The sequence below is a fragment of the Pongo abelii genome, chromosome 15 (genome assembly GCF_028885655.2).
Source record: "Pongo abelii isolate AG06213 chromosome 15, NHGRI_mPonAbe1-v2.0_pri, whole genome shotgun sequence".
In the NCBI taxonomy this organism is placed as follows: domain Eukaryota; kingdom Metazoa; phylum Chordata; class Mammalia; order Primates; family Hominidae; genus Pongo; species Pongo abelii.
Window position 1 is genome coordinate 45517677 of NC_072000.2, and position 23516 is coordinate 45541192.

At 33.0% G+C, this 23516-nt stretch overlaps 1 protein-coding gene across 4 annotated transcripts in view; it reads left to right on the top strand.

The window, feature by feature from the left end:
* LRFN5 (leucine rich repeat and fibronectin type III domain containing 5) overlaps positions 1 to 23516 on the top strand; it is a 316314-nt gene that overhangs the window by 182955 nt on the left and 109843 nt on the right. The window lies entirely within an intron of this gene.

The following is a 23516-nucleotide window of genomic DNA, read 5'->3' on the forward strand; positions in this document are numbered from 1 at the left end:
TCAAATAACTAGATTTTTCTGTTTTCCATTTAATTGTTTTCCGCTTTAATTATTATTAATTTTCTCCTGCTTTCCTTAGGTTTATGTTGCTCAGTCTTCTCTAGGCTCCTAAAGTAGAAAAACTATTAAATTTATATCTTTTTTTCTAATATATGTATTCTATGCTATAAATATCTGCTTAGGCAGTGCTTTCACTGCTTTTGTTAAGTTAATTTTAAGTTTTGTTTAGTTAAAATTTTTTTTAAGTTTTCTTGAGCCTTCGACATGTGGATTATTTATAGGTATATTTCTCATTATCCAAATATTTTGTCAAGCTATCTTTCTGTCATTAATTTAATTACATTTATTTCCATAGTCATCTTAGAACATAATTTTTTTTCTATCCTTATATAATTTCCTTTGCATTTCTGTGAGTTTTTGCCTCACATCTTTTAATGCACTGTTATGTGAATTCGTGTTAAGGATTGTTGTGTCTTCCTGAAGAATTGACAGCTTTCTCATTACTAAATGTTCCTCTCTATCCCTAATAACTTTCATTGCTCTGAAGTCGGCTTTGTCTGAAATTGATATAGCTACATCAGCTTTCTTTTGATTAGTGTTAGTATGGTCTATATTTCTTCATCCCTTTAGTTTTAATCAGTGTGTTCTTAATTTAAAGTGGGTTCCTTGCAGATAACATATACTTGAGTTTTTTGTAAATCAAATCTGAAAATTTATGTATTTTATTGAAGAATTTAGATCATTCATGTTAAAAATGATGATTACTATATTGAGTTAATATCTACCATGTTTTAGTTGTTTTCTATTCATTTCAGTTATTATTTTTAGTTTCTTTTTTTTTGAGATGGAGTCTCACTCTGTCGCCCAGGCGGGAGTGCAGTGGCGTTATCTCAGCTCACTGCAACCTCCACCTCCCGGGTTCACGCCATTCTCCTGCCTCAGCCTCCCAAGTAGCTGGGACTACAAGCGCCCGCCATCACGCCCGGCTAATTTTTTGTATTTTTGGTAGAGACAGGGTTTCACCATGTTTGCCAGAATGGTGTCGATCTCCTAACCTTGTGATCCACCTGCCTCAGACTCCCAAAGTGCTGGGATTACAGGTGTGAGTGACTGCACCCAGCCCCTATTTTTAGTTTCTTTAATTTTTATTTTTCTGCATTATCTGGTTTTAAATGAACATTTTATATGATTCCACCTTCTGTCCTTATGTATTAATTCTACTTCAAAAAAATTTATAGTACAGTTGCCCAAGTGTTTATAATATAAATTTACCATTAATTATTTACTTTTAAGTAACACTGCACTATTTTACAAGTATCCAGATAGTTAACAACAGAATGTTCCTAATTTCTTTTCCCATCCCTTTTTATATTGCTGTCATTCATTTCACATATACCATATTTCATTTTATGCTATATTCAAACAAAATATTATTACTATTTGTACTTTGAACAAATAGCTATCTTTTAGATTGATTAAGAATAGGGAAAATATTTTACCTTTACTTTTTCTTTCTCTCTTTCTTTATACCAACTGAAGTTCTGACTTACTATTTTCTTCTCTTGAAAGAACTTCTGTTAAAATTTCTGGCAGGGCATGTGTGCTTGTAATGAATTTCCTTAGTTCAAAGGCCAAGTGTGTTGGTTCATGCATGTAAGCCCAGGAGTTTGGGAGTCTGAAGTAGTAGGATTGCTTGAGCCTAGGAGTTCAAAACCAGCCTGGGCAACATAGTGAAACCTCATTTCTTCAAAATAGACCATGCCTATATACCCAGCTACTAAGGAGGCTGATCTGGTAGGATCACTTGAGCATGGGAGGTTGAGACTGCATTGAGCTGTGATCATGCCACTGTGGTGAGACCCTGTCTCAAATAAAATTAAGAAGGAAGGAAGGAAGGGAGGAAGGAAGGGAGGGAGGAAGGAAGGGAGGAAGGAAGGGAGGGAGGAAGGAAGGGAGGGAGGAAGGAAGGGAGGGAGGAAGGAAGGAAGGAAGGAAAAAAAGAGAAAAAGAAAGAAAAAGAGAGGAAAGAAAGAAGGAAGGAAGGAAGGAAGGAAGTTATAGTTTTTATTTTCTTTGAGAGAGCCTTTATTTCTTTTTACTTTTTGGAGGAAAAGATGTTGCTAGATACAGTATCACAGGTTGTTGGTCTTGTTTTTCCTTCAACATTTTATGTATTCTATTCCACTTTCTTATTGTTACATGAGTCCTGCCCAATGCAATTCATATTCTTGCTCTGTAAATAAGGTGCTTTTCCCTCTGATTTGTTTCAAGATTTTTGCTTTATAATTTGAATATTCTCTAAATGTATGTTTCTTGGCATTTGTACTGTGTAGTGTTCTCTGAGCTTCCTGGATTTGTAGTTCAATGTTTGTCTTTAATTTAAAAAAATTATTGGTTATTATTATTATTTTAAATATTTTCCTACTCCATTATCTTTGTCTTTTCCTTCTGCTATTTCAGACATTTTTAATGTTTAAACTTTTGAAATTGTTTTAAAGCCCTTGGATATTCTGTTTCTTTTTATTATTTTTTTTAATTCTTTTTTTCGTCTGATATTTTAATTTGAGGAGTTTCTATTGACATTTCTCAAACTTAAGTCTTTCCTTAGCTTTGTCCTGTTTACTGTTGAGCCCATCAAATCATTTTTCCTTTCTGTTACAATATTTTAGTTTTTACCCTTCTTTTGATTCTTTCTTATAGTTGCTATCTCTCTGTTTACATTGTCATCTGCTCTTCCATAATGTCTTTTTTAGAGCCCTTAACATATTAATCATAGTTATTTTAAATTCCCTCTTTGATAACTGCAAAACCTGAGTCATGTCTGAATCTTGTTGTGATGCTTGTTTTGTCTCTTTAAACTGTTTCTCTTGCCTGTTGTGATACCTTGTAATTTTTTGTTAAACATCAGACATGTGGCATTGGGCCACAGAACTGAAGTAAATAGGCCTTTAATTTGAGGATTTATGTTCATTTGGCTAGAGATGGACTTCGTTTAGCATTTGCTCTAGTTGAAGGTGCCAGAGGCTGTAAATTCTTTCAGTGTACTTATTTTTGTCCCTCTTCTTACTGTTGGGCTCCTCCAAGTATTTCTCCTCAGAAACAGTCTATGTCTTAACAGCTCTTTCACCTGAAATCCGCTCTTATTACACTGGAGCCTTGTTATAGTAGTAATAATGTGGGATAGGGGAAGTCTTCTATAATCTTATGACTGAATATTGTCTTTTAGTGAGCTGTATCTCTTGGCTGTAATCTTTACAAGTGTTCCTGTGGTGATACAGCTTTTTTTTTTTTTAATTTTTCTATTAGATGAATCAGGAAGCCTAGTGTTGGCTCAAGTGGGTGGAAATCCTTTCTCGAGATGGTACAAGGCCTGGTAAAATCATTTCCTTTGACAAATAGGGCTTCCTTGTGGAGAAAAATCTGGGTATATTTCAGAATGGTTACTTTTCCCCTTTCCCTGCCAGAAGCCTATGGGGATTTTTCTTGTCAATCAGATCCTGGTGGGTTTATGAACTGAAATATAAGAATGTAGGGGGAGACTTTCGAACTACAGCCTCCAAGAGTTTCTCACTCTCACTCTCAGCCTTCAGCAAATCACCAAAATTTCAAAGTAAATATTCCTTTGTGTGGCTCTAACAGCTACTGCTCCAGGTAAGCAGATGCTGTCTGTATCTCTCTGGATGTGCCTGAGTCTCCAGATTTCATTGTGGCAGTTTTTCTTGTATCTTCAGTTATCTGATGGATGCATGAAAAGTCACTGATATTTTCTTCAGCTCTTTATTGTTGTAAGGCCTGGAATGACAGCATCCAAGTTTTTTTTACGTGTTACAGCTAAAACCTTATCAATCATTTTTAGTGGCCATTTTGGTTGGTAGTTTAGAGGTTTCAATTTTGACTAATACGGCTGTCAGTTTCACTAATGACTAATGAACTTCAGTAATTTTCTGCATGCTGCTTGTCCATTTAGATATTCTTTGTAGTGCAGTACCTCTTTAAGACTTTTTGCCTATGCCTTAAAAAAAGGGGGTGTTCTGTTATTTTTTCACTAATTTAGAAGTTCCTTATGTATTTTTCACATAAGTCCTTTGTAAATTATACATGTTATAAATATCATTATCGTGTATTACTCTGAAGATTAGCATTTGTTTCATAATGGTGATTTTTGATTAATAGAGGTGCTTACTTTTAATGTAGTACAATTTATTAGTCTTTTTCTAATTTTCATTTTATGATTTTTGTGTTATAAGAAAAGTTCTATAGTACCCAAATCGTGAATATACTATTTAATGCTGCTTTCCATAAGCTTATTTTACCTTTCACATTCTCATGTCCATGAACATTGGCCTATATGTAAAGAGCTGGGTAGGATTTAAGACTTTTTCTTAATCAAAAACTAGTTGACTTACAATTCTATTAATGACAAAATTTTCTTTACACCACTGCTATGCTCCACCACTTTTATTTAAAATTATTTATATTAGATACTTGATATATTCCAAATGTATCACAGTATAGCAGTGAAGTGAATGAAGGTAGTGATTTTTGACACTTTATTATATTACTCTATTTTGTTACATTTGTATCTATAACACACTCATAATTAGCATAGCTTTATAATAGATGCTGATCTCTGATAGTGCCAATCCTCCAACATTGTTGTATTTCCAAATTTTCTTCGGTTTTCATGATCTTTTAAAATTTTTTATTTCTTTTTAAAAAAAAAACACAGCAATCATTTAGGTTTATCCTCATACTCATGTTGCCTTTTATTCTTTCCTCTGTATCTTTCTTGTATTATTTTCTTCCTCGCAAAGACTCTCTGAAATTTCCTTTATTGTAGGTAGACTGCTGACAGTTTTTCTTTTTGTTTATCTGAAAATGTTTCCATTTTTTTCTGCATCTGCCCAAATATATTTTGAAGCCCGTGTATGTGTGTGTGTGTATGTGTGTGTGTGTGTGAGACAGAGTCTCACTCTGTCGCCCAGGCTGGAGTGCAATGGTGCAATCTCGGCTAACTGCAAGCTTCGCCTCCTGGGTTCGTGTGATTCTCCTTTCTCAGCCTCCCAAGTAGCTGGGATTGCAGGCACACACCACTATGACCAGCTAATTTTTGTGTTTTTAGTAAAGACGGAGTTTCACCATGTTAGTCAGGCTGGTCTCGAACTCCTGATCTCAGGTGATCTGCCAGCCTCGGCCTCCCAAAGTGCTGGGATTACAGGAGTGAGCCACCTTGCCTGGCCCTGAAGCCTCTTTAACTGTTAAATGTACATTTAGCATTACCATGGTCTCTGGGAGACACTGACATATTGATAATCATGAAATACATCTCGATCCTGAAAATACTCATTCTTCTGAAATCTATTTCAAATAATATGAAAATAGCCCCTCTAGCTTTTTTTTGGAGTGGTGTTTGAATAAGGTAGCTTTTCCATTCTTTTACTAATTTATTTTATTTGCATTTTTGAGTTTAAAGTGTCTTTCTTTTAGTGGACATATTGTTAGGTCTTGCTATTTTATTCTGCTTGAGAATTTCTGCCTTTCAATTGCAGTGTTCAGACCACTTATAATTTATGCAATTATTGAGATGGTGGGTTTTAATTTTCCACTTCGTTATTTTTGTTCTATTTGTCCCCTATATCTTTGGTTCATTTTTCTCTTCTTTTCTTGCCTTCTTTGAAAATAATTGAGTATTTTTAGGATTGTATTTTATTTCCTCTGTTGGATTATGTACCTATACTTCTTTGTTTATTTTTTATGGTTTGCTTCAGCACTTATAAACCTTTACCTTACCAAAGCTTCCTTTAAATGATATTATACCATATCATATATGGCAGCAGTCCCCAAACTTTTTGGTGCCAGGGACTGGTTTTGTGAAAGATGATTTTTCCACAGATGAGAGGAAGGTGGTTTTTCAATGATTGAAGCACTTTACATTTATTCTGCACTGTATTTCTATTATTATTACATCGTAATATATAATGAAATAGTTATATAACTCACCATAATGTAGAATCGGTGGGAGGCCCGAGCCTGTTTTCCTGCAACTGGACAGTCCAATCTGGGAGTGATGGGAGACAGTGACAGATCATCAGGCATTAGATTCGTATAAAAGGCATGCAATCTACATCCCTCATATACACAGTTCACAATAGGCTTCACACTCCTATGAGAATCTAATGCCATATAATGACAGGACGTGGAGTTCAGGTGGTAATACAAATGATGGAGAGCAGCTGTAAATAAACATGAAGCTTTGCTAGCTTGCCCACTGCTCGCCTCCTGCTGTGTGACACAGAACAGGCCACTGACTGGCACTGGTCCATGCCCTGGGGTTGGGGACCCCTGATATATGGTACAAGAAGCTTACAATGGTTTATGTCTATATTTTTGCTCCTGTCCTTTGGGCCATTGTTGTCTTATAGTTTACTTCTACGTATGTTATAAACTCTACAACATAGTGTTATTATTTTTATTTTAAACAGGCAATTGCATTTTCAAGAGACAGACAATGGGCAAAATAATACCCACAAGATATTTATCATTTGTATGACTTCATTCTATCTAGTTTCATTTTTCTTTTGCCTAAAAAAGTTCTTTTAGCATTTCCAGTAGTATAAGTCCACAGGTGATGAATTTCTCAGTTTTTGTTTTTTCAAAAAGTAATTATTTTTCATATTTAGAGTTTTCTTAATACACTAATTTAACCTTTTTTCTTTCAGTACTTTAAAGATGTCTTTCAACTATCTTCTTTCTTACATATTTTCTGAGAACAGCATACATCCATTCTTATTTATGTTCTTCTATATGTAGTGTATGTGTTTTTCTAGCTGTATTTGAATTTTCCTCTTTATGAGGTTTTTTTTTTTTTTCAGAAAGTTCATTATACTATGGCTTGGTGTAGTTTTTAAGATTTCTTTTGCTTGGGATTTGTTGAACATCTTGCATCGGTGGGGTTGTGATTTTTTAAAAATTATCTTTGGAAATTTTAGCCATTGTTGCTTCAAATTTCTTTCTTCATGTACGCTTTCATTTTTCTAGGATTCCAGTGACACTTACGTTAACCTGCTCTGGAGTCTCACAGGACACTGATGCACTATACCTTTTTATTTCTTTATTTTTTTGGTTCATTTCATTGTGTTGTTATTAGTATATTTGTGCTTTATTTTAGGCAGTTTCTATCACTATGTTTTGACATTCTTTAAACCTTTCTTCTACTGTGTCTACTCTGCTATGAATACCATCTTGTGTGTGTTTTTCATTTTGCATATTGCATTTCTTATATCTCCAGGTGTTATTTGATGTGTTTTATATATATTTCATCTCCTTACTCATCATGGTCATGTATTCCTCTAAATTTTTGATCATATGGTGCATCTTTAAAGCTATTTTAATATCTTTGTTTGCTAGTTCTATTATCTCTTTCTTTTCTGCATTTTCTTCTATTGATTGACTTTTTCTGACTTGGAATAATATTTTCTTGCTTCTGTTCCTTCCTATTAATTTTAGCTGGATACCAGACATAATGACTTTTAAATTATTGGTTGTTGGATTCAGGGTGACCCCAATGCAGATCTTGGGAGCTTTCTCTATGCATCTTCCTCCTCTCTGATACCTGCATCTCTCTGAACTCTATCATTGTCCACCCAACCCAACCAAACTTCTAGGTTCTATTTGAGTCACTCTTTCCTGTGCTGTAATAAAACCTGGAAACTGCCTCCACACAGAAAGTTGAAGCAGTTTTAGGGATAATCTCATTGCTACTCTTTTTTTAGCAATTAAAATTCTGTGCCAATTGTTGTCTCATGTTTGAAATATATAGCACTTTTTTTGTCTTTTTTTTTCTAGTGGCTTAAAAAATGGGATAAGTATATCAGTCTCTTCAGTAGAGGTAGAAGCAGAAATCTCTATTTTTCCTGAATTTTCAAAGTATATTTTGCTGAACATGGTATTATATGTTCATAAATATTTTATTTCATTTCGTTGTTGTGTAGTTTATATTTTATATTTGTTTTGTCATTACAGGAATATAACTTTTTTTCCCTATTGCTATTTGTATTTTCTCCTTGTAGTTTTTCATTAGTTTATATTTTATTTTTTATTTTTATGATGCAGCAGTATCTTCTGTACTTAATGTTTGTGTCTCCTCCAAACTCACATGTTGAAGCGCTAACCCCCAGTGTTATGATGTTTGGACTTGTGCCTTTTAGGAGGTAATTAAGGTTAGATGAAGTCCTAAGAGTGGGCCCTCCCAATGGAATTGGTGCCCTATAAGAAAAGATACCAGAGGGTTTGCTCTGTCTCTCTTTCTAACACATGAAGATATAGTGAGAAGGCAGCTGTCTGAAAACCAGGAAAAGAGCCCTCACCAGAACTCAACTCTTCTGGCTCCCTGCTCTTGGATTTCCAGCCTCCAGAACTGTAAGAAAATAAATTTATGTTGTATAAGCTGCTCAGTCTATGATATTTTATTATGTCAGCCCAAGCAGAGTTACATTATTTTATTTATTGTGCTGGAGTTCATAGACTTACTTGAATCTATTTCATGATACCTTCTAACAGCTTTAAATGCTGTTTGTTATATCTCTGAATATTGTTTTTTTTTTTCCATTATACAGAAGTTAATTCTTCTGCCACTTCAATTACATGTATGGCAGATTCATTCTCCATGTTCCATTGATATTTACTTATCTTTTCTGGTTTTTTGTCCTTATTCCTCTTAAAGTTTTATCTGGATATTTACTCCCAATTGTGTGAGAGCAGATATGGCGTAAGTATTGTTTCCAGTTGAATGCAATTGGGAAGAAGTAGATGCAGGAAAGTTCTCTGCCTTTCCTCTATTTACATAAAAGAGGGATATAAATTTAAAAAAGACAAAAGATGTTGCATCTCCTCTGTCCTCCAAGGAGAACAAAGAATAACCACTGAAGACAACTATAAACAATTATTTACCTGGAGATAGCACCAAAGGAATCTACATTAACATGCTTTACTTTATCTACTACTTATTTACTTTTCCACAATTTTCTGCCTATAGAGGTTCAAAGTCGTTTTTCTTTGACTTATCACTTTTCCAATAATTAACTTTTCTTTGAGATGTCACATAAGCTGCAATTCAAGGACAATTTTTTCAGAATTACTAATTCCTTGGGTACCTCCCATGTGCATGTTAATATACACGTTAATATACTCCTGTTTGTTTTTCTCGTGTTAACGTGGAATTACAGAAGTCTGTTCCAACTAAGAACTTGAAAGGTTGAGGAAAAATTATTTTTCTTCTATACTGTTTTCCAACTTTCTAATTTTTCTTTAAAAATACCTAATTTCCTACTAAACTCATTTATTGAGTTTACAGTTTTAGTTCTGATAATTGATGTTTGAAGTTTCTAAATAAGTTATACTTTTCTTCCAGCATTCTAAATTATGCCATTTAATTTATAGCTCATATTAATTAAATTTATTTTAAAGACCATGTCTGATAAGTGGTAAGTCAAATATTTTCTTGTCTTTTACATTTTTTGCTATTATATCCCTTACTTCTTTCTATGCAGTCAAATGTTGCCTTCTTATTTGACTGATTTATTTTTAAATTTTCTTCCAACTATTGGATATAAAAAATTATGGAAATAATTCCAGTATATGGATAATATTTTAGTAGATTAGATCACATGGAGGACTTACCTTTGCTTAGAAATGGCAAGTAAGCGGGAGGCATCTTCCTCCTCTCTGATATCACTTGATATTCACTTGAATCCAACTAGAATTTGAATGAATACAGACCTAAATGTCAGTCATTTTGAGGGCTAGCCTATTTGTAATGCACACATGCCCTTTGGAGTAGCCCATTTTTATTGCAGTCAAGATTCTGGTATTTCTACAAAGGCTACTCTACCTGGAAAGTCCCAAACTCCATTTACTGTTCTTCCAGACCCAAGGGACTCTCAAAAGGTATGCTCTGCATCTTAGCCTCTCACTCACTTCTATTTCACTATATAATCTTCATTTGTATCTAGGATTATGTGTGCTGTTCTTTTCTACTTTTAATTTTCCCATCATTTTTTCTGTATCTGCTAAGATAAACGTAGTGATTTTATAATGTTTAACTAGCTTTGCATTCCTGGGATAAATGTTTATTGGCTAGGACTTTTTAAATGTATTTTTTGACTGGTTTTCTAATATTTTCATAAACAATTTGCATCTGCGTTTATGAGTGATTTTCCTGTAATTATCTTTTTTCTACTTTCAAGGTTATGCTGCTTCATAAAATGAATTGGAGACTTTCCCCTTTTCTGATTTTTTAGGAGTGTTAGTGTATAATTTAAATCATTTATTCCTTGAAAGCTTTCTCGAGTTTGACAGTGAATACATCTGAGCCTGGAATTTTCATTGTGGAAGATGTGGTATTATAAATTCTACTTCTTTGATGATTAAAGGACTATTCAGATTTTCTGCTACCATTTAAACTAGTTTTGAGAGACACTTTTTCTAGGAATTTGTACTTTAAAGCTAAATTTTAAAATGTATTGTTATTTACTTATGCATAATCAACTTTATTATTATTTTATGTCTGCATTTTCTGTGGTAGTGTTCTCTTTTTCATTCTGGATGGAATTCCTATTTGAGTCTTATTTTTCTTCTTAATATTACCAGTGACTTATAAACTATTTGTTCATTTTGTCCTTTAAAGGTACCACTAATGACATTGTTGATATTTTCTCTGGTATGTTTGTTTTCTGTTCAATTTCAGTTCTTATCGCTACTATTTCCTTCCCATTACTCCCATAATTTATTTTAATATGTTTTTTTCCTAACTATGATGGATTTTCTTTTTCTACTAATTAATATTTGGTCTTCTTCTTTAATATACATGTAAGGCTAATTTTGTTTTTTTTTTAAGGGCTGAATTAGTTGCAATACATATTATTGATATGTAGTATTTAATAACCATTGAGTTTAAAATATATTCTGATTTATAAAAAAGAAGTTTATCAGTGGATCATTTCGGAATGTTTCTTATCTTTTAACAATTATGACTAATTTAAAGCTTAATTCATTTTGGTAGGGAACCATGGTCTTTATTATTCCAGAATGAAATATGTTAAGACAATGCCTTATGAACTAGTTTACGGTCCAATTTTTAAATAAGCTTTTAGCATATGATATGACTATTTATTTTATAATTGTTGGGCATTATGAACTATACATTCAGCTGTTAATTATGTGACTAAATCCTTTATATACTTAATGGCTTTTTTTTTTTAGTCTATCAGTAACAGAGAAATGTGTATTAAAATATCCAGATATTATTTTTGCTTTACCTATTTCTCCTCATAGTATGACAGAGTTTTACTCTATATATTTTGTTGCTATGCTGTTTGGTGATTAAAGATGGTATTGACTTTAAGAGTTAAAAATGTTAACATTATTAACACAGATTATCTGTATATATTTTTTCCTTAATACCAATTTGATTACCTAGTGTTTTTTTTTAAAAAAAGTATTTTGGAAACCATTCCAACTTTATTGAAATTGTCATTTTGACACTCATTATACTATGGATTATAAAATAAATACATCAACAATAACCTGGAGGCAAGGTGATAAAAGATCTGCTATGTATCATTTTCTCTACAAATGCAGATGATCAGTCAGTATCAGTAGAAGATTTCTGAAATAGTTATCTACCTGTCTCCTCAGCATAATGAATGTACTTGCTTTTAAGGAGTGACCAATTATGTCTGAAAATAAAGTAAGATTAATAGGCAGTAATAGGTAACAATGACTCAACTTTTTCCATATGATGTATTTTGTCAAAGTGGATGGCCATTTATTTCCCTTAACTTTGTCTAAAATATTTACGCATTTCTGATATGGGAAGTAAAATTTTCAAGACTGAATAGTATTCAGGTTGATAGTTTTTGTCACAATCATGCCATTTTAAAAAATGTTTCCTGTTAACAGTATCACTGATTAACTGTGTTCAGTTTTTTTACTGATAAAAGTGTCTTTGATGATACTATGTTTCCATTAAGAGGATTATTTCATCTCAACTTTCAGGTAATACTGCTGCAAGAGATGAGATAATATCTATGATCTATGTTTTATTCAAAGATGAGGCTATTCTGAAAATTTATGCTAGATAAGACTTTTGAATGTCACTATGAACTAAAAAGTAATTACTGTGGAGTCTTTGAATATGAAACATCATATAAGCAATACAGTTCCTTTCCTTTGGCTATCCAATATGGTTGAATAACAATTTATTATACTTTTGCAGCAAACATGATTAATTATCGGGGGAATCCACCCCCAATATTTCAATGTATGTTCTTTCTATTTTCCATAAGTGTTGGCCTGCTAAGAAATAAAGAGAAAGAATACAAAGGGAGGAATTTTACAGCTGGGCTGCCGGGGGTGACATCACATATCGGTAGGACCGTGATGCCTGCCTGAGTCTCAGACCAGCAAGTTTTTATTAAGGGTTTCAAAAGGGGAGGGGGTGTAAAACAGGGAGTAGGTACAAAGATCACATGCTTCAAAGGGCAAAAAGCAGATCAAAGATCACATGTTTCTGAGGGAACAGGGTGAAAGGCAAAACAGAACTACTGATAAGAGTCTATGTTCAGCTGTGCACGTATTATCTTCATAAACATCTTAAACAACAGAAAACAGGGTTTGAGAGCAGAGAACTTGTCTGACCACAAATTTACCAGGGTGGAGTTTTTCCCCACCCTAATAAGCCTGAGGGTACTGCAGGAGACCAGGGTGTATTTCAGTCCTTATCTCAACCACATAAAACACACACTCCCAGAGTGGCCGTTTATAGACCACCCTCCAGGAATGCATTCCTTTCCCAGAGTATTAATATTAATATTCCTTGCTAGGAAAACAATTTAGCAATATCTCTCTTACTTGCACGTCCATTTATATGCTCTCTGCAAGAAGAAAAATATGGCTCTTTTTGCCTGACCCCACAGGCAGTCAGACCTTAGGGTTGTCTTCCCTCGTTCCCTAAAAATCACTATTATTCTGTTCTTTTTGAAGGTGCACTGATTTCATATTGTTCAAACACACATGTTTTACAATCAATTTGTACAGTTAACACAATTATCACAGTGGTTCTGAGGTGACCTATATCCTCAGCTTACAAAGATAACAGGATTAAGAGATTAAAGACAGGCATAAAAATTATAAAAGTATTACTTGAGAACTGATAAGTGTCCATGAAATTTTCACAATTCATGTTCCTCTGACAGGGCTCCAGCCAGTCCCTCCGTTCGGGGTCCCTGACTTCCCGCAACAATTAATTTGAATGCTTTTCTAAATCACATGTAAGGCACACCAAGCACACAGGTTAGATATGAGATAAAATGCACTCTGTGCACTCTGACATACCAAAGTCCTACGTATAATAATGCATGTGTATTCTGTTTTTGAAATAGTTCTTTTCCAGTAAAATTTCATAATATTGTAACTTTTGGAATATAATTTTACTAGAAAACTTTTTTTTTATATTTTCTCACCTCATGGTGTAATCTTTGTTGTCTCTAATGCTTAAATATTAATTCAAGAGACCCATAAGACCACTGCCTCCTGGTAGGGCAACACTACAATTTATTGTCCAACTGGGACAATTTTAGCTGTAAAAATGTTAATCCAAAGAGCATGGTGGGGCCACAGTTGTCAACTGGGACTCCCCCAAGCATCACTATTATATACAGTTATCCTACTCCTAAGAAAAAAAAATAGAACTAAATAGTCACACTGCCCAAGTTTGATCCCATGAATGAGAAATATGGATGAAGCACAAAAGCAGATCACTAACTAACTACTTTCTAGCCAGAGATTTTCACTAAGTTCCTATCCTGGATGTTCAGTTACTTTGAGGGCTCATCCACTTGTATGTCCTAAATGTTCATTACATGCAATATATCTGAAATTAAATTCATCTTTGAAAATCTACTCTCCTGTCTTTATATTCCTTTGCCACATGCAGAAACAAGGGAGTTATTATACGATTCCTCCTCTCACTCACTTCCATAATTATTCTTTCACCAACTTCATAGATTTTATTCATTATTATCTTTCTTTATTCCACTGCTTTGGTTCTGCCCATATCAACTCATATTTATAAATGTGACCCCCCCCAAATGATGAAAATAATATAATAGCTCCAAAGAGCTCCAAAGAGCTATTCCAGAAATTTTACTGTTTACATTCTAGGATCTGCTACATTTATTCATTACTATATTTCATCCATACCCCCATTTGACTATTTCTCCTTCCTGTGTATATGCTTTGTAATAATACTAAACTGGTCATAATCTCTGTCTAACATATAATAATTCAATACATTCTATGCCTGAAAATATGACATTTTATTCTTGTAAATTATTCTTCCTTTTTTGATCTAATTTCTACTGTATTTTAAAAATTAAGTTCAAATGTTACCTCCTGTAAGGCTTTTCTGATTCATTTAATTTACACTTGTATTTGTATTGCATGTTTTACTAGTTTTATCTTGGCAGTTACTAAACTTCATTATAAGAGTTGCTCTATTTAGCTCTCTCCTCAACAGGAGTGTAGCCTTCATATACAGGATAAGTGCATAAAGGAATACAGAAAAGTACAGTGTGGGAAAAGTTCAAGATGAGCTTAGATGTGAGGGTACTGACATCAATAAGTGAAGGTACCTTTCTTGAGATGGTGGTGCTTTGGCAGATAAAATAAATCTGTATAGAGTTAATAATAAGAATATACGGTTCATGCTAGTCAGAAATTGTAGAAGATGCACTTTGAGTTCAGGAATTTTTCTAGAATCAGTTAAGCATTGCAGCATACAAAAAAAGGCATAATCTGCTTCAAAATTGTGGGGTTTTCTTATTCCATATTTGTTAATTGTGCAATGTGGTCATATTTCCTAAGATGCACAATTATTGAAAACTTTAATTATAAATATTTAAATATATATGTCTGTAGGTATGTATATATACAAATATAGATCTATGTTATGCATATTTATGCATGCTGTATATTCTAATTATGCATACACACATCTGTTTGATATATATACTATATATTCTTATAAGTGGGCTATAAATGTTTGGCAGCTAAGTAGGTTAAAATTTATGCTTTAGAATATTTATTAAATGTTCAGGCTTCAGACACTTTTCAAAAGAAGACATTTATGCAGCCAACAGACACATGAAAAAATGCTCATCATCACTGGCCATCTAAGAAATGCAAATCAAAACCACAATGAGATACCATCTCACACCAGTTAGAATGGCAATCATTAAAAAGTCAGTAAACAATAGGTGCTGGAGAGGATGTGGAGAAATAGGAACACTTTTACACTGTTGGTGGGACTGTAAACTAGTTCAACCATTGTGGAAGTCAGTGTGGCGATTCCTCAGGGATCTAGAACTAGAAATACCATTTGACCCAGCCATCCCATTACTGGGTATATACCCAAAGGATTATAAATCATGCTTCTATAAAGACACATGCACACGTATGTTTATTGCGGCACTATTACAATAGCAAAGACTTGGAACCAACCCAAATGTCCAACAATGATAGACTGGATTAAGAAAATGTGGCACATATACACTGGAATACTATGCAGCCATAAAAAAGGATGAGTTCATGTCCTTTGTAGGGACATGGATGAAGATGGAAACCATCATTCTCAGCAAAGTATCGCAAGGACAAAAAACCAAACACCGCATGTTCTCACTCACAGGTGAGAATTGAACAATGAGAACACCTGGACACAGAGTGGGGAACATCACAGACGGGGCCCTGTCATGGGGTGGGGGGAGGGGGGAGGAATAGCATTAGAAGATATAACTAATGTAAATGACAATTTAATTGGTTCAGCACACCAACATGGCACATGTATATATATGTAACAAACCTGCATGTTGTGCACATGTACCCTAGAACTTAAAGTATATAAAAAAATGTTCCAGCTTAAAACTGTCATTGGATTTGTATTTGTGTGCCTTAAAGACACTTTTTATCTTAGGAATGGGCATAATACAAATAATAGACAATTTTATTCTTGTACATAAAATTAATTTAGTAGTTACTTTCTAAAAATACAAAATCAATAAAAAGTTTTTTCAAAAATAAAAAAAATTTTAAACACAAAATGTTCTTTGTATTTTATGAATTCAAAAATCTGAGTAATTCTTTGAATAAAAAAGCTTTTCTAATCACCTGTTAAAGATTTATATTACAATTTTATTAAAAACATCATTTTGCTTAATGATAATAGTCATGTGATTATTGTAGAGAATACACAAAATTATCAGGAAATATATGTCATTCATAAACTTATTATTGAGATAATACCACTGTTAAAATGTTGCTGCCATGTGTTTTAATAAGCTTAGTGCATGTGAATACTCATGGTAGATAAGCAAATAGGTTGAAATTATATTTTACATAGAGTTTCAGATTTTTAACATGTTAATTTTTCACAGCTATTTCCTCTATATTAGTCTTCCAAAATATGCTTTTCAAAAGCCTGGGTAGTGTTTTGTTATTTATATATACCTTAACAAACGTATACTTTGCTGTATTTTTTATAGTTTTATAAGTACTTTAGTATATCACATAATTTTTGTTTGCATCTTATTATATTAGCAATTAATTAGGGTCCCTTACTAGGCATTACTATATCAATGTATATTAATTCTATAAAACTACATATTATAGAATTCCTCGTGAATCTCTGATCTTATTACTCTATTTAACAACCTCACAAGCATGGCAACATTTTCGCCCATCTGATGGTTTCATTTCTTGCTTTGGGTATGTTTACTAAACAGGCACTCCTAAATATTTTTTCAACTAGCTGTTGCAGATAATAATTCTTTAGTATTTTTTCACGTCTTCAATCATTGAAGGTTTTAAATATTTTTGTAATATTTGCTTATTATTTTTATTTCTAATTGTATATTCTCTTTGTATCCTTTACTTATTTTAAAAATTAAATTGTCTTTATTGATTAGTAAGAATATTTATCTCGTGTACTTTCTGCTCACATTTTCCTACATGGTTACTAATATTATTTCAAATAGTTTTTAATCTACCAAATCTTAAATGTATATTAATCAACAGTATCAAATATTTTAGTAATTTTTAATGTCTTATGCAGAGAAAGTTTCTTTTCACAGTGAGATCAGATAAATAGTCAACTGTGTTTCCTTAGCATTTTTCATGGCATTTGAAAGTATTTATTTATTTGGAAGTTAATTTTGAAATTATTTATTTATTTGGGAGTTAATTTTTCTGAATACTATTAAATATGATACCTTAGCTGGTTTATTTTTCTCAGTATTTAGACAGTTTTCCTAATGCCATTTGTTTTTGAATATATCACCTTCCTATTTTGTGATGATTTTTTAAATTCTACACCTAAGTTTAGTCATTGGAATGTATTTCTATTTATCAACCTGGCAAATCTTACGATAGCATTTTTCTGTTTTAAATATAAATAGCTTTATAATATTACTTAATACCTTATTGGAAAAGTGCTCTGTCCTTATTCTTTTTCTTTCTTTCTTAAAGTTTCTTAGCTAAATTACTATTTTTTCTCTGCTTAGAATTTGCTCAATTTCCAGCCAGAGAAAAAGTTTTGGATTTTACACATTTAAATTATATTATATAAAATAATCAAAGTTTTTACATATTTATGTATGTATGTATATATGTATGCATATATTTATCTACTCATCTGTCCATCTATCTGTCTGTTCATCTTTGAGAAAACTAACATCCCAGTGATATTCATTTGTTCCATTCAGACTATTTCTTGATTTTAGTTTTTAAGTATTTCTTACAAGAAAATCTCTAATTTACTCGATGTACCATACATGTATTGCTTGTCAATTTTGAATTTTTTAATGTTTGGATTTCGTTTTTAAAAATTTGTTGGTTTTATTTTTTAAATGTCTCTCTTACTTTATTATGTAGTTTTTCATATCTTTATTATTGATTATTAAAATAGTACCAAAATACAAGTGCCCCATTATTTGCACACATGTTTTCCTCTTGGAACTATCTCTATCCCCACTTTCACTTAGACTTATTCCTCTCTAGACATGCTCCAAACTGTTATCCTCAGACCACTCTTCATTACTCACCTTGTTAGATCATGGAATCAACTTATTTCTTGGTGCATAGGATTTCTTATCACTTGAATTAATCATTTTATTGTAGCCATCTTCAAATACTTCATGAGAAAATTTGGGGGAGTAAATCTTGTTGAGCTCTTCCGCATCTGAAAATATTCTTAACTTAATTTTGTAATTTGGCCTACACGCATTGTTCCACTTTCTGTTAACATCAATGTTGCTGATTAGAATCCAGGATTTATGGTACGTGTCTTCTGTTTTTCCTCTCTAGAAAATTTAAGAACTTATGTTTGACTTATTAATTCATCCACTAAGTAGTTGCTGTGTGCTGGCTATGGTTCTATGTTGTGTGCTTAAAACAGAGCAGTGGGCAAAGTAGGCAAAATTCCTGCTCTTACGTAGTTTACCGTAGAGCTGGCAGAGAAAGACTAGCAATTTCCTAATGATTAGATCCATGAATGTATCTTTTTACATGCATTGTGTTAGACTTTCAGCAAGCCCTTCTAGTCAGAAATAGTGTAATCTTAACCAACAGAAATTATCTTGTATTAGTTTGTAATGACTGACTTCACTTTTTTTTCCCTGAAACATTGTCTCATTAGAGGTAAAAGTTTTTATAGTAATCTTTTGCAACTTATGCCTTTTATCTTGGACTCAGTTTCACTTTTCACGTAATCACACAGGTTTTCTACTATTTTAACATTTTGACTTTATTCCATATACTCACTTTTGTCTCTGATCATTTATTATAGTGTTATATTCATTTATATCTCTTAATCTTTCTGAGGCTACTCTAGTTGAGGTTTTCTTGTGGTGTATGTGCTCTTTTTATCATTTTACCTTTTATTACTCTTGTTTCTGTTTGTTTTAACTTGGTCTTTGGTTTCCCGTAGATGACCTGGAAAACTTAGTTGTATGTCCAAACTTTAAAATAGAGTATAAATCCAGTTGGGAGCACTGTGTAAGATCTAACCTTATTGACTAGTGAACTTAGCTCACGGGTAAGTGCATAAATTGCTGGTTGTTGCACTGGGCCAAGGGATCACTAAACGTCAGAATATGAAGACCTTTTCTGTAATGTACAAATAACCAAAAGTCTGCTCTAATTTTTCCAAGGGAGTTCATTATGGTTGTTTTTTTAGGAAAATCTTTTCCGCTTTTTGCCTGGCAATTTGAAGGTTGGATTGCTGCCAGGCATTCTGTGCACAGCAACATGTGTGTATTGAGGGGGCTCACTGCTGATCCAAATACAAACTTAACAACTAATAGCACTGTTTTCTACTGCACATTTCACTTCTCCTTTCCCTCATGCTTAGTATTTCTAGGTAGAACTTCTTTTTCTGGTGTTCTGAAACATTGCTTGCTTCCATTTTCCAATACTATAACCCCTCTTCTACAAGTTCTACAAATCTGATTTGTAGACACTAGAACTCCTTTATCAACTTTTTTTCTCTCTCCTATTTGTTAATATATTTTTTGTTGATGGCTTCAGACTGGTTTTCCTCATCACTGTGGATACTTTTCTTTCTAAATTGATTTACTGTCAGTTTTATGGTAGGGTATGTGAGGAGATAAACACATTTGGTGGTGTTCTCTGTCCTTTGGAATTGGAAGTTGAGGAAGTGTGGCTCTTGATGCTGTTTTTGCCATTGTTGTTTCATCACTTATAAATAATGGGTGGTATTTAGTATTTGTGTCCTAAAAATCCTCTTTATAAATAGTGTAACCGATAAAATGATATCTCAGGCTATGAATTAGAGTCAATGGAGGGGAAAGGAAAGGGAAAGGGAAAGAGAAAGGAAAAGGGAAAGGGAAGGGAAGGAAAAATTTATCAGTGATCAATTATTGGTAAGATAATGGACTAAGTATTTTTACTTAATATGAATAACTCACCTATTATATCATATATAATTGACAGCAGCTAATATTTCTAAAGGGTACTTCCAAAATTTGACACCTTACTGATGTACCATGTGGGTCACTTAAAATTTCAAGTTGCATCACATCTTATAATTATTTGTGTATTTTCCTTCATTTATCTTTAATTGGAGGATTTTAAATGGCAGAACTTATGTTTGGTTGATATTGTTGTTTCTTAAAATACTGATCACAGATGAAACCAAAAGAAATTATTGGCAAATGTCCTTAAGTTAAAGCTAATTACTGCAATGATATATTATTTTAGTTTATAATTCTGGACTCTACTTCCTCAAGTATAAGTAAACTAAAATTGGTAAAAGTGAGAAATTTGTATTCACATATAGGTTATCAATACTTATACTTTCATTTTAGATAATGAATTCTGACTTTTTAATATGTTTTCTAATAATTGAATGATTATATTAAATAATTAAACAAAAATATATAACAAATTTTATGTAACAAGTACATTATTAGACAGTAGAGATATAGGCAAAAAACTCATTACTACTTTATTTAATATGAATTCAGCTGTACTCTATATAAATATGAGATACAAACTAAAGTCTATAATTCCTAACAAATAATATGTTTTAAAAAAAATTAAATGCAGCATACACGGCAAATCAGAGGAAAACATATACAATAAAAAAGTAAGTCTAAATTCTGTGTCTCCTAACTCATAAAAGATTTCCCTGGAGAAAAAAAAAAAACTGCAGTGTCTTTTCAAGGAAAATATAAAAATCACTAGTATTGTCTAAGTGCTTTACAGGAAGAGGCAAATTTGTCTTTTTAAAAAATACTAGCTCTAGAGAGCAGGGTCTTCAAGAAAAATATGTAATGTTTAGGGACTGCTTCACTTATGAGTCAGATAAAAAGACTGGATATACATATAAATTATTTATACTTTTCAACAATCCTATGGCAACATTAATGGGGCACTCTTGTTTATATATAATGACAATATCACTATATCTAACAATATCAGAGTTATATATATGTACATATTACATACTATACATGTGAAAATATTGGTACAGGAGTAAAAAAAACTGATTTTGAAGCCTGGTATAATTTAAACTTAGTTTCCCATACTTAGCACTAAATGATGTGTAAATATGCACAAAAATATTCAACCACTCCATATCTGCATATAAAAAATGGAACAACAATCCTCCCTTAAAAACTGTTATGAGGATTAAGTATATGTATGTTTGTAAAGCACTTAGATTCTGTGTATCCAACTAGTAATAGGGATTCAATTAATGTCAATTAAAATCTTGCATATTTTTAAATATTATTCTTAATCTTTCATTTTGAAATTAGTATTCGAGAGTAATGTAGATCTTTTAGTCATCACGCCTACCTACAAGGAAACGAACTGCATATATGTTAGACAAAAGTCCTTGATCTTATACTTTAAGTGTTCTTTTCCAGTACCATTGATAGATAAGTTACTCCAGAGTAAAGATTTTCAGTGCTCCATCAGTGTTCTTCCATTTTTCTAGTTTTCTCCTATGCCAGTTTACTTCTCTACAAGAAGGATCCTTGAGGAGCTTGAATCTCACAGCATGTGCTCATTATCCCAGATGTTGGGGCACTGAAGCACCATACAGAGTGTGTTGGAGATGGTAAATAGCTTTTTTCTCACCCTGCCAGCTTTGAGTGATTGGTAGTAACTGCATAAATTGCTCTTCTGAGAATGAAAGAATGCCTTAAAACCTGCAGGAGAAAAGCACATGTTTCACCGGGTGGAAGGGATGAGTCTCATCTTACTTGCCGGTTCCTTGACATCCCAAGTGGCTCTTAAGGTTGAGGTACACCTGCCAAGGGGTGTTCACAAGGAACTGGGAGGGACCTCCATGAAGAAGCAGAAAGGGGAATGGACTTGAAATTCCCAGAATCTGGAAATTGAGGAAGTCTTATGGTGGAGAAATTAGACGAGATGAAACAGGGTTAAGGTGGAAATTTTTTGCAACTGATTCAATGCATCTTTCTGTCCCTTTTGAGTCATCTCTCAGCAGTATTAAAATGGCAACAGCCAGCCTTAATATTGTCAGAGAAAACCAGAGCTAGATAAAAGTTAAAGCAGTAAATGGGATTTCACTTAGGGACTATTGCAATAGTGGAAAAGAAACCTAAGTATAGATATGGGCTCAAGTCGGAATACAGCAAAGACAAATGGGGATTTATAGCCAAGGAGCAGGTTGTCAGGGATGGGAATTGAGAGACGGAAAATTACTAAGAGAAAACATCAGAGGCAGGGAAGATCTGGCTAAACTGATTTGACAGGATTCTTGCTGAAGGCAGGCCAGGGTGATCAAATACTAAGGGTAGGAGATAAGGAATTCCATCAGGTATGAGCGTAAGGGTTTCTTCCTAAAGTGATTTAGCAGGACTCTTACTGAAACTAGACAATGCAAAGAGGAACACAAAACCCAAAGGTCGAGTCCTAGTTGAGAAAAGAGTTTAGAGGAGCTGGAAAAATGTTTTGTCAAGGAAAGTCTATCACCATAGAATAATTTAATAGGCTAGGATAAAATTTTCTTAGCCCAGAGTTTGGTGGTCTTTAAATTTTACATGCAAACTGAAAACCTTTGCTTCCAGTTAAGTAAATTTTAGGCTAAAATCATAGTAAAGATGACATTCATAGGCAGGATTTTTTTTTTTCCTTTTCTGTAACTTTAGGCTCCGAAAATATCACTTACTCAGAGTTTAAATTGTTTAATAGACAGTAGGAAGTGGGAAGAATATATCTAAGAAGGTTGAAGAATTACTTGATAGTGAGATGATGGCAGAAAACAGAAATGAAAGGGAATTGTATATTACTGAAGACAAATTGTAAGACCTTTTATTCAACATAATGCTTTTCTGCTTATGTTCTTCTGTAAATGGAAAATAAATTTAAGAGTCTCCTGTGTCCTATTTAATAATGCAAGTTGCCTTAGTGTTGGTATCAAGTCAAAGTGAAGCTCTTGACCTATACCTCACAAAACAAACAAAATAGAGTACTATAAAGATATTAGTGGTTTTAAGTATGTAATTATTTATGTGTAAAAATCAGATAAGTTAATAAATCATAGCAGGTATGAATTATCACCAGAACAAATAATAAATTTCAGTACTTGTCATTAAGATTCTTTTGATAGCTGATGGATGTGCAGTTTTTAAGTTTTATGTATATTCTTTTCCAAAACTACATACAGTACATACAGTAATTGGTTTAAAAAAGCTAATTCAACTCATTGAACAGTGCATTTATGTGCATATAGCTTTTTTTTTTTTTTTTTTTTGAGACAGGGTCACACTCTGTCACCCAGGTTAGAAGGCAGTGGTATGATCATAGCTCACTGCAGCCTCAAACTCCTGGGCTCAAACAATCCTTCAGTCTCAGCCTCCTGAGTAGCTAGGACTACGTGCACCCCTTTGTGCCAGGATAATTTTTTTTTTTAA